The 12,855-nt window shown below is 41.0% G+C and overlaps 1 long non-coding RNA gene across 1 annotated transcript; it reads right to left on the reverse strand.

Moving 5' to 3' along the window:
* Positions 1-3,545: 3,545 nt before the first annotated feature.
* Positions 3,546-12,653, reverse strand: Gm32022. Its single transcript, XR_386331.2, has 3 exons — positions 12,546-12,653; positions 8,693-8,798; positions 3,546-3,625 (listed from the first exon to the last, which is right to left on the reverse strand). It is a non-coding gene; the product is annotated as a predicted gene, 32022 (long non-coding RNA).
* Positions 12,654-12,855: the final 202 nt, after the last annotated feature.

A 12,855-nucleotide genomic window follows, 5' to 3' on the forward strand; every position in this document is an offset into this window, starting at 1 on the left:
CAGGGCCAAAGGGGGGGAGTGGGTGGGTAGGGGAGTGGGGGTGGGTGGGTAAGGGGGACTTTTGGTATAGCATTGGAAATGTAAATGAGCTAAATACCTAATAAAAAATGGAAAAAAAAAATTATTTGGTCTCCTTAGTGACGAGCCCCATCCTGGGGTTATCTGGGGCGCTACCCTAATTTACTTCATTAGCATAAACCAAGGATCGATGGACAGCAACTCCTTAAATTTAAAAAGAAAACACTTATCACTCGGGAAGTTCCAATTGTTTTAAGGGATCTGTGCCGGAGACATAGACATTTTAAGTTACTATACCACAGTAGGAGGGAAAAAAAATTGAGATGAGACTGAATTTGGGACAAAAGAGGTAACGTGTAAGAAAAATTGGTACACAGCAGGAGAAATGTCAAAGGGACCAAGGACAAGAAAGAGGGTCCAGCACATTCCACTGAGGCATGGCAGAGCTCACAGGACTTCTACAGGGACCTTTGATTGGCCCCTTAGTCTCTTATGTCCCCATCCTTCACTCAAATGCTACAAGAATTTTAAATATATTTATCATATCTAGCCATCCTTCTCTTTCAGCCCTCTAAGGACTCAACATGCAACATAAATTAATTCCAAATTCTCCAGTAGGTCCACAGGCTCTGCTCAATGAATTTCCCATCTACTTCTCTCTCCTACTCTGGTGAGTCCATTCAGACATAAGGGCCTCATGGTTGTCCCTCAGACATAGCACAGTCTTCTCTGTCTCTAGGTCTTGCTTGGAATGCCCATGGTTAACAACAGAAGTCCTTGTAGACAGAACAAGGAAGTTTGGAGGCAGTGTAATAAAGGGGCTGACAGTGCAGAATTTGATGTCAGACTGCTTTGGTCTCAAATCTATCTTCCTCTTATCTGAGATAAATCATGTTGCCTCCTTGTTCCTTGTTTTCTTCTAGTAAGATGGGTACACTTAGTAAAATTAGTGCTTACGTTGCAGGATTATTGAAAGAATCACATGGGTTCCTTTATGCAATATAGTGTTTCTTTAGACAACATGGTGTGGGCACATGGCATCCACGTTAGAGCCTCTTCTTCTTCTAAGAAGGAGAATGGCTGTAAGGGAGCCAGAAAGTAGGGAAACCAAGGTCCCCTTTGACCACATCTGTGATGGGAAGTGAAGGAGCCACAGGGGAGAGCTGACTAGCAAGGAGATTTTTATAATCCTTTATTCAGTGAACTGTCACAGCAGACAATGTACTAGATAATGAGATGACTAGTGACACTACTAGTAGTAAATGACTACTACTACCACATGGATTTGGATTTAACTTCACTCATCCTGAACTTTGTCTTGACACTTAGAAGAACCATCCATTCAAATCTTCCATTCCAAGAAGATTGACCCAACCCCAGGCCCAAGTCTTCCTTCATTATGTAGTGGATTGAAAAGAATCTGAAAATATGGTTTGTCACACATTCCTAGTGACTACACACAACTGCTACACTTACACATAAAAATGAAACATATAAAACCAAAAGTTAGAATCTTTCTCCCTCACTCGGCCACATCTCTCTCCAAATAGAGTCCCTGTTAACAAATTACATATGCTATTTCTTTAAAAAATAATAATAAAGATAAAACTAATCTTGCACGTATCTACACATTGCATGTGTGCTTTTATGTCGGGGTCCAGCCTCAACACAGGATTGGGGTTCTCAACTGGAAGCAGGGATATCTGGAAGGCACATAATAAACACACACAGGCTACTTGTTTGGATATAAGCCAACAGGCAGTGTTTCAAGGCTTAAAGTTTCTTTCTCTTCTCTCTCACTCTTTGCTCTCTTTCTCTCTCGCTCACTCACTTGCTTACTTGCAGCTTGAGGCTGCACACACTGTCTTCTCCTGTGTATTCTGCTTTTCTCCTATGTGCTTTTCTTTTCTCGAACTCCTACACTCCTCCACACCACTGTGTGTTCCCCTTTCACTCTCACACATACTCTTCACACACATCTCACACACACACCACATGTACTCTCCTTTCACTCACACACACTCTCCATACACACCTCACATTCTCTCTTCACTCACTCTTCACATGCTCTTCTCACGCTCTCTCTCTCTCTCTCTCTCTCTCTCTCTCTCTCACACACACACACACACACACACACTTCACATTTACCTCACATGCTCTCTCATTCTCTCTTGTCTCTTTCTTGCCCCAGTCCTTTATTGATACTCCAAAAGCAGGTAGAAAAAAAAAAAAGACATTGTATAATCATTGCCAAATCAAATTTAAAAGAATAACCACATCCCACTAAGAATCAAGAATTACAATTGTTCCCCAAAGTTTCAAGCTTCTCTATTCCCAGGCCTGTAGCCAAAATAATAATAATTGCAAACTTATCACTATTTAAACTTTAACTTTTAACTTATTATACTTCAGAGCTCAGAGCTCTGAGGTCAGCTACTTATATTTCCTTGTGAAGCTCTAATGATAAATGACATGGGCAAAGCTGCCAGGCAGTAGCCAGAAAGAATCAAGTTAACCCTTAACTTAGTAGTTCTGCTAGCTTTCTACTTCTGCACATTGCACACAATGACTCTCCTAAGGGTCCAGTGTTTTGACTTAGTTTTACTAGGATAAGATTTTACATATTCTATACTTGCTTATCCAGGAACCACTCTCAAATGTTGTGCAAAACTTATTTCATAACTTCAATAGTTTTTTTTTTCCTTTCTCGGAGTCCCAATGTTGGCTCTAAATTCATTTTCTAATAATTTCTTCAAACTTCCTTTGTAAGCCAAACATTAATCTGGAACTACCATTGTGCAGTTATTGCATTGTTTCCAAGATGAGAACACACAGCATACACCTGGGCCATTAGGATTGTGCTGTGCTGTGCCTCCATGCCTCAGTTTTTAATTGTTTAAGAATCATTACATCAATGGACATCTAGTTTCACAGAATTCACCAAAACAGAAAGAAATAAGGAAATCAGATATAATAAAATAATGATGCACACCAAGGCCAGCTGAAAAACAGTCACGCACAAATGAAATCTATACAGCCATTGTCCAGGGCTAAGGTTAGGAGAAATGGGAAAAACTGTTTTTTACAAAGAGCTGCCACAGGCCACTGAGATGTCTCCATCGTGGCCTGCTGCAGGCAGTCCCTCATTGTATGCTGTTCCCAGTACTTTTACATTTGTATATGAATGAAATCATGGAGGTTTTAAAACATGCACCCTAAGTTCTTGGACATTCATTCTACCAAGACATAAAGCCAAGGTAACCTTTCTTTTGATCTGGGATCATTGACTGTTTGACTCACGTCCAAATTGAGTTTGGTAAGAAATCACTCAATGCCAACTCTATGGCCAGGACTTAAGAAACTTCTGCTTCCTGCTTCTCAAGATACGTGTCCTTGGAACCCTGCCACCATGCTGTGAGGAAGCCAAACAGCCATAAAAAGAGGCTGCATCCAAGGCAAAAGGCAACATCAACTGCCAGACATGGGGTGGGAAAACCTTCAGATGTGTTCAGCCCAGACGTCAGGTCACCTTGAGCCTGGAGGTGATGCCAGGTGACTCGGGTATGGCAGACGCAAGCTGTCTCTGCCAAGCCCTTACATCATGCAGCTGTGTGAGAGAAAACAATGAGTGTCATAACTTGAAGCCACCGAGTCTCAATAGCTTTTTATACCGACGCAGGTTTTACTTTTGTATTTTAAGCAAAATATTCCTAAGGTCATCTATAACATATTCAAACCTAAATTTTAAGAGCCTCGCCCTCCATTTCACTAATGTATCATATCAAATCAATCAACAACCGCTCTAATGGACATTTAGGTTGTTTCTAGTGTTTTTGCAGTGCAAATAACAATTTAGCATGCTTTAGAGATATATCCATAAGATACATTTCTGACAGTTAAATGCTGGGTCAAAGGCAATAAGAACTTCAAATGTTGAAAGATGGCACAGAATTAGATATCTGCTCACCAAAACAATAAAGGTTGCATCGGCTTCTGTTCCTGCCTTTTTTCTGTCTTCAACAATGAGTTTGTTGAAAACAGAAAAAAAAAAGTTTCTGTAAAAGTTACATTTTTTTTTCAAAATCTGGTTGATTTTTTTAAAGATCTCTAATGTTTTGTTTGCAGTTTTTCAATTATAATTAAGAATGGTCTTAGTTCAAATTTTCTGTAAAATGGGAGAGTGAGGAAGCTAACTGGGTAAAGACAATCGCCTCTACGCCTGATGACTTGAGTTCAATCCTCAGAACCCACGTGGTGGAAAGAGAAAGCTGACCCAGAAGAGTCATACACTGATGCTCACACATACTGTATGGCACAAGCACACCCCGACACATACGCATGCGTGCAAACAAAACCAAGTGTTAAAACATACCATTTCAATTCTCTATAAAAGCACAAAGCCAGTTCACCACGGGTGGTAACTATCACACGGAGTGTTTTTGTAGGTTTTATCCCCCAATAACTGTGGAGATTTTTCTCCACTAATACACGAAAACTTCATAAGAAACATGTTTTTAGGGAAATGTGGCTCATAGATCATGGACAACTTTTCTATGTTTTTGTGTGGTATTAGGAGTTAAACCCAGGGTTCCATCCATGCTAGGCAAATGTGCAGCCACTGAGCTGCATTCCCAACTCATTACAACTTATTCAGTCATTCTAGTGGAGGCTGAAGGCCCAAGATCAAGGTACCAGCATGGTTGGTTTCCAGAAAGCACCATCTCATTTTGCCATCACATGGCTTTCCCACTTGAGCAAACCAGAAAGCAAAAGAGTGACAAGGGACATATTCTTAAAGATCGGTGCTGATGTTGAATCTGACATCCAACTCACTAAATTTTCACAGCTGCTACATCAATATCCATTGATCTATATCAGGAGCTTCAAAGGGATCTTTTATGCACACATTATGTTATAGGAGTGTGCTTTGTCCATACACGACACTGGCTCATGAATCAATCTGCATTATTTAATGCTGACATGTTTAATTGCAAATGCATGTGAACACACACCCCCTTAGATCACTCCCACTCTAACCATAAAAGCTTTTAAGTTGAAGTTCTCAATATGACTGTGGTAGCTGTGCATTTCTTTAAATTCTAATTATTGCTTGGGATTCAAATTTTATAGTTGGCCACCAAATACTGTCATTTTCACCAATAAATTTTACTATGTATATTTAGGGCATACAGTGATATTATAGAGAGAGAGAGAGAGAGTGTGTGTGTGTGTGTGTGTGTGTGTGTGTGTGTGTGTGTGTGTTTGTGCATGTTTATACAGTCTGTACTAAAATACTTGTTACTATGAAACAAATCAATATATGCATCATCTCACATAGCTTTCTATATATATTCTGAATGTGCAGTTAAACATAAAAATCCATGTTAAAGACTCCCCTCTCCCCCACCCCACATCCCCAGCTTGTAATTGAGGATGGTGGAAACTTTGTGAGAGTAGAGCCTAGTGAAAGTGCTTTAGATTGTTGGAAGAGTTACAAAAGGAGACTATGGGGGTCTGGCCTCTTCTTCCTCTTCTCTTTCCTCTTTCCAGCTATGTGGTGAACAGATTTGTTCTACCAAGTGCTCCCCACCGTTGCCATTAAGCAACCTAACAAAGGCCTTTAAAACAATGGGTCCACCTGGTCATATACTGGAGTCTCTCAAACCCTGAGTCAAATAAATCCTTTTTCTGTATAAGTAACTTATCTCAGGATTTGTTATAATAATGAAAAGCTGGGTAACATTCATTTTATCCTTCCTATGCCAAGAGTAACTGTAATCATTTTTGGAAAATTCTAAATACACACCCTATATTGTACATCATCCTTTTAAGCTCCTGCATCCTACACATCCGCTACTTTGTATCTTTTGAGCTCCTTCATCCTACACATCTGCTACTTTGTATCCTTTGGTCTACATCCTTCCCCATTCCTTACTCCCATGCAAGTCACCACCATTTAATGTTCTGTCTCTGTATGTTTTGACTGTGTTTCACATTCTGTGAGGTCATGCAATTCTTTTCTTCTTGTCTGGTTCGTTTCATTTAACATAACTTCCTCTGAGTTCATCTAAGTTGTAGCAAAGGGCAGGATATTCTCCCATTTTAGACTGTATAGTACTTCCTTTGCTCAATGATTCTATCAATGGGCACCGCATTGATTCCACAACTTCTTTTGTGAGTGTTGTCACAATAGCCAGGAAAGTAGAGATACCTATATGAGACAGTGATTTTATTCCTTTGGTTATATAAGCATATCCAGAAAGGAGTTGGTGAATTACATAGTAATTCTCAATTCTTATCTTTTTTAGGACTCTGCGACTGTTTTCCATTTGGCTACACCAACTTGCATCCCCACTAAAAGTATATGAATGTTTTTTTTTTCTATCTCTGCCATTGTCAACTCTATCCTAAGTGAAACAGCCAGGCACAGTGGTTTTGAATTTTATTTTACTGGTGATCACTGGGTTGAGCATCTTTTCATAATGCGGTCTCCACTCTATTTTCTTGGGCTTGAGTTGCTCAAGTTATTTATGAATTATAAATGCTAATCTCTTATTAGTTATCTATTTTGCAATTGTCTTTTCAATTTTCCTCCCTTCGTATATTGCTTTTCATTTTGTTGATTGGTTAATTGATTTCCTTGAAGTAACAAACCTACTTTTCTCATTTAAAGAAAATGTCTGATGAATGCCTATGTCTAACTGTTCATCCTTCAAGTAGAATTTATATTCCAAGAGAGAGAAAAAAACAATAGCTGGTTCAATTTTCAACTCAAATAACTGAAAAAGATGATTTTCCTAGATTCAATCATCAGAAATGCTTTATGTAGAATAGTTTAAATATGGGCATTACAGCCAGAAAGAGGTCTTAGCCAATAAGACACCTGCAACCAAACCTGATGACCTGAGTTCAATCCATAGGACCCATTGTAAGATCAAGCACCAATACTCTGAGCATGGAGAGCAGAAGTAGTATAGTGAGGTTCTTGTTGAGATCCTATGCTAAGCCTATCACTACTACTTCCACAGGCCTACTAAGTAATGTAACTAGTTTTATTTTTGAGAAATATTCAGTGAGTTCTTATGTTACTTTTTGCTGATATAAAGGATAAGCTACCAGAAGGGTACACAACAAGGGTCACTCCTCCAACTCACATTCATGACAGACTTTGAGAAAATCTATTCTCTGCCCCTGGTATTCAAGGTATGAAGCCAAAACCAGAAGCTATTGAAAACCCTCCCTATGACTTTACCATTATTTACTGTCACTTAAGCCAATGGCTTCAGTGTAATGATGCAATGTGCTTACCTAACCTGGTCTTGTTGTACTGTGTTGATGAGATTTGTTTCTATTGGATTTAATAGATTTTTCATCCTGCTATTAACTTACCTTGAAACACCTCTAATAACTGACCTGTTTTAGAAATCTTGAGATGACAGGTGTGTCTACTTTTACCAACGTGCAACTAACATTGTCGTGAAGCCTATGACAAGAAGGACACAGTTGAGACCTTCTGTACACAAAAATTCTCAGAACTTGTGTATTACAGCCCTTCCTCTCCTGAGAAAGTTCTCAGATCAAAAGTGTTGAACAACCACATATCATAAAAGATACTAAAAATGAGTTTGAGGAGTGAGATCTATGTTAGTTCTAGGCAATAGTAAAATGGCCAAAGGATTAACCTACTTTTCAAGCTATTCTTTTTATTTCTATGACAAGCTATCCTAGTCAACCTCATCTGAAATCACCATTTGTTTATCAGTGAGAAATAAAGTCGCTTAGCATTGGGTACCTTTGGTTACTTTTGTAATGAGCCTTTAACTTTTATCTTCCAAATAGGTAGGCCTCATGGAAATCCCATTGAGTGAAAGAAAGAGAGACAGACATGCAGGAAGGCAGACAGAAAAAAAAAGAGATACCTTGGTGAGACATTAGCTATCATTACGAAAATTCCAAAAATGTTTATTTGAAAACATCATTTAAAAAGTAAGATCAAGTACACAATTTTAAGTGTTTCTTTGCTAACATGGATATGCAACCAGTCAACAGCTCTGTATCTAATGCCTTGGGCAGAGCTGAAAAAGCAATGGAGCAGCATTTGTTTGAGTTTTTTGTCTTTTTAAGATTTTTCTTATGACTTGATTGAGACCAATGTCCTATTCCTCATGATAAATAGACACTATTCGACCAAGAGTATAATCAAATGCTGGGGGCTGTTGAATGTGTTGTGAATGGTGCTGATATGAGGGAAAAATAAATAAATAAAATTAATGAGCATCTACCCCACATTGCACCAGTCCTGTGCGGCTGTTGTGGTAGTCATAAAGACAAAGAATACAATGAAAACAGAGGTAGTTCCTGCCTTGTGTCATAGTCTGGTGGTAGAGATGGAGATGACTGAAAGAGGAGCTCAAGAGATGGCTCAGTAACAAAGAGTGCTCACTGCTCTTGCAGAAGACCCAGAACTGGTCCCCAGCATCCACATCAGTTGGCTTACAACTCCCCAGAATTCCAGTGCCATGGAACTCTGAGGCCTTTTTTCTGACTTCTAAGGGCACCAGCACTCAATGTGGTGCACATACAGACACTAAGAATCTGGATGCACATACACAGGCACTCGCACACATACACACACACATTCACAAGCACATTAAACAAATAAATGGATACATACATGTTATTAAACCGTAGCAGATGCTATAAATAAAGGACCACGGTGCTGCTGCAAGTCCTGATACCAAGGGCACATGACTGTCTCCATCAAGGTTTTCAGAAGCTTTCTGAAAAAAAAATAATGATAATGACTGTTGTAAAAATCTATGAGTGAGTAAGAACTAGCTGGAGAAGAAGGGATTTATGATACAGTGAACACTGACAGCATTCTGCCAAGATTCCTTGCCACAGTACTCTTGAGCGATACGATCGTGTCTTACTAAAGAGACGTGTGACTTTCTTCCCACATGCTTTCTCTGGCCATGTGAATCGTCTCAGTCCATGTACAGGACACTAGGAAGGACAGGAGTACTAGGAAGGTCAAAACCCAAAAGAAACCCTCAGTCAATGATCAGGTGGGACTAGGGAACAAATTCATCCACTTCTCCACCATGCAGTTGCCATGACTATGAGGCCTACTCTGTGCTGTCCTGCAGAAGCTCCCCTGACCACACTGACCACACTGGCACAAAGCCGTATTTAATGCACCTCTGTTGTTTCCTTCCCCAGCTTGTCTCTGCTCTCCCACTCATTCACTGGTGCCTCCAGGATCATTTCTCAGATGCAATGCCAAGCTATCAAAATCCTTCCGGGAGAACCCAACCGAAGGCAACAAGGTAGGACAAAAGGTAGAAAGGACATACCAGGCTGGGAAAGGGTCTGTTCAAAGGCACTGTTGACATTTTGGTGAGAAGTTTGGGGCAAGAAGGGAGAGATTCAAGGCTGATTATCGTAGGATCCACTGATGACTGTAGGATGTTGGTGGCATGGCTGTGTTAGATGACAGTAGCACCTTCCCCAGCTAGGACAGTCAGCCATGCTCTCAAACATCTCCAACGGTCTAATGGGCAAAATTGGTCTTGCTAAGAACCACTCAAATGGCTAACTCTTTCTATTTTACAGATAAGGAAACACATCAATAAAGGTAAGAATCTCCCAGTACCAGGCAGAATCAAGACAGGAATGTAGGTATATTTGCCAGGATTTAATTCCAGCCTCCCTAGTCTATTGCTCTGGATGTCTATCTTTATGACAGTGCTCGGATTAAGTACACATTTTTAGACAGATAACTATCTTCAGTCCTCTTGGAACCCCAACTAGAATCGGGCCAGTTCCTCTTTTGGAGTAGCTGATTATTGTCCGCCTCCAACTGTTTCCTTTAGTGGGTTCTTATTCTCTGGATGACGATATACAAGCTCAAATGATTCAAATTAGTCGGTGTATTAGTTACTTTTTTGGCTATTATAAAATACCACCGCAGACTCCCTCCTTGGCTCCAAGTCCAATCCCTGAGTCAAGTCCCTAACTCTGCAGGGGGAGTCCAGCTACAGTCTCCCTACCCTCTGCCCACATCTCCTGTGGATTCCACAGAACATCCCCTCCTGTTCTCTCTCCCCATCCCTGACAATTAGTAGCTTTCTCCCAGCCTCCAACTCTAGCCAGTACCTCCTGCTAACCTACCGGCCACGTCTGCCAGAAAACCAGGTAACTTGCCTGCAGCTCTTCTCCCTCTGTCCCCCCCAGATCCAGCTCCTCGGCCTCATCCCCAGCTCTAAGGCAGAACACCTCCTCCATTGCTGGTGGGGGTGCAAACTTGCACAACCACTATGGAAATCAGTATGGCAGTTCCTCAGAAAGATGCGAATTGATTCCCTCAAGATCCAGCATATATCTAAAGGACACTTCATCCTACCACAGGGACACATGTTCAACCATGTTCATTGCTGCTCTAGTCATAACATCCAAAACTGGAAACAACCAACATGTCTCTCAACAAAAGAATGGATTAAAAAATGTGGTATATTTATACAATGGCATATTACTCGGTTCTTTAAAAAAATCAAACAGTCAAATAGCCAGGCATGGTGGCTCACACCATTAGTCTCAGCACTCAGGAAGCAGAGGTGAATAGATCTCTGAGTTTGAAGCCAGCCTGGTCAACAGAGAGTTCCAGGACAGTGAAGGCTACACAGAGATATCCTGTCTTGGGAGAAAAAGAAAAAAGGAAGGGAGGGAGGGAGGGAGGGAGGGAAGAAGGAAAGGGAAAAAAAGAAAAAAAGACATAAAATTTTCAGGCAAATGGATAGAACTGGAAAAATTATTCTGAGTGTAGTAATCAAGACCCAGAAAGATAAAAGGCATATATTTGCTTATATATGGATATTAGCCATTAACTAAATGATAACCAAGCCACAGCCCACAGATCCAGAGCAGTTAGGCATAGAGGAAAGGACAGAAGGGGGAGGATGCATAGATCTCCCCAGGAAGGGGAAATGGACAAGATTTCATGGGTGGACTTGATCAGGGGCTGAGAGAGGAATTCGAATGGGGAATATCCAGTGGGAAGTAGGAGGGAAAGGAGGATTGAGGGAGGGCAGGAAAGGAGAGACACCTAGAGTGGAAAGGCATCTGAGGGGTGGCACAAAAACCTATTGCAATAGAAACATCCTATAACATATGAAGGCAATCCTAATGAAGTCTATAATGACGTCTTAACAAATTCTAAGGGAGAGAGAACTCCAACAGGCCATCTCTTGTCTCCTATTGAAGCTTCCAGTACCAGAACTGGGTTTTCATCCAATTGAATTGTTAGTCAAAGGGGTCCCATGGAAATCCCTAACAACCCAGGCTATTAACAAAACAATAGGTTGATCTCCACGAGCTGATGGCAAGACCCCATTGTTGAAGACAACACACACATACAACTCATTGAACATGGAGAGGTTGAGTTGGTGCCTACATAGAACCTTCACTCCCATGTTCTAGTGTCTATGACATGGAAAGGTACTCTGAAGGCTACTGAAAGAGAAACCTAAACACCAACCAAATCACAAAACCCTTGACCTACAATCTGTCTACCTGCAAGATATGCTAGGGCAATGGTGGCACAAAGCTGAGACATTATTTCTTTGCCAGTGAAATGAGCCAATTCAAACCAGATTAGATCATATATAGGCAGGTTTGAAAAGCTGCTCTTGGGTGAGTTCACTGTGCCCAAGGACTTAAGCCAGGGAAGTCACTATGGGGGAAGAGAAGTGAGGGAAGGAGGAAGAGAAAGAGAGAAAGGGTGTGTGGGCAAAGAGAGAAAGGAAATAGAATAGAAAGAGAAGAGACCAAAATGATTGGATTATATAGGGAAAGCCTCTGGGGGAAGGGCAACTCAGCCCCTGGGTTGGAAAGTTCAGGGTTGGGGGCAGGGTATGCCAGGTAGGGACTGAGGGATGCTGGGAGAACCTGGAGGTTGTAAAATATTCACCTCAATCCCTTGTCCAGTGTCTGAAACCAAACAAAAGCTTAAGAAGTAACCAAACGATGTCTGATCTGACTTAAGGTCCATTCACAAGACAGAACATATACCTGACACTGGTGCCCAAGAATGAGAGATTAGAGAGTCTTAAGACCTAGGGCAAAGCCACATATTGCTGGTCAAAAAACAAAAATAAACAAAAACAAGCAACAACAACAAAAAAAAAAAAAACATGTCAGTGCCTTATTCAGCCATCGCCAGAGAGGCATTCTCCAGTAACAGATGAGAACAAACACAGAAACCTACAGCCAGACATTACACACACTCAGAGAGACAGAGAGAGAGAGAGAGAGAGAGAGAGAGAGAGAGAGAGAGAGAGAGAGAGAGAGAGATCTTCATTCTACCCCACTTCAGAGCTCAGGGAACCCTGCAGAAGAGAAGGCAGAAGGAGTTAGTGAGACAGAGCAGAGAAGATGGAGGAGGATACCAGGAGAGCAAGGCTCTATAAATCAGCTGAGCAAAACTCATATGAACTCACAGAGGCTGACACAGTAATCACAGGGCCTACCTGGGTCTGCACCAAGTCTTCCGCATCTTCCGCATATATACAGTTTAGTGTTTTTATGGGGCTCCTGAAAGTGTTAACGAGTGAGTCTTTGATTCTTGTATTCTTCTCTTAGGGCTCTTTTATTTTACTGTCAGCTTGGCTTGTCTGACTCCAATGTGTTGATTTCTGTCTTCTCTTATTATATTTTATTTTTGTAAGTATTGTTACCTCTTAGAAGGCTGTTCATTTCTAATGAGAGACAGAAAGAAAGTAGGTCCAGGGGGACAAGGGTGGGGTGGAGAGGAACTGGGAGGAGTGGACTGAAGGGAAA

The sequence above is a fragment of the Mus musculus genome, chromosome 18, assembly GCF_000001635.26.
Source record: "Mus musculus strain C57BL/6J chromosome 18, GRCm38.p6 C57BL/6J".
Taxonomy (NCBI): Eukaryota; Metazoa; Chordata; class Mammalia; order Rodentia; family Muridae; genus Mus; species Mus musculus.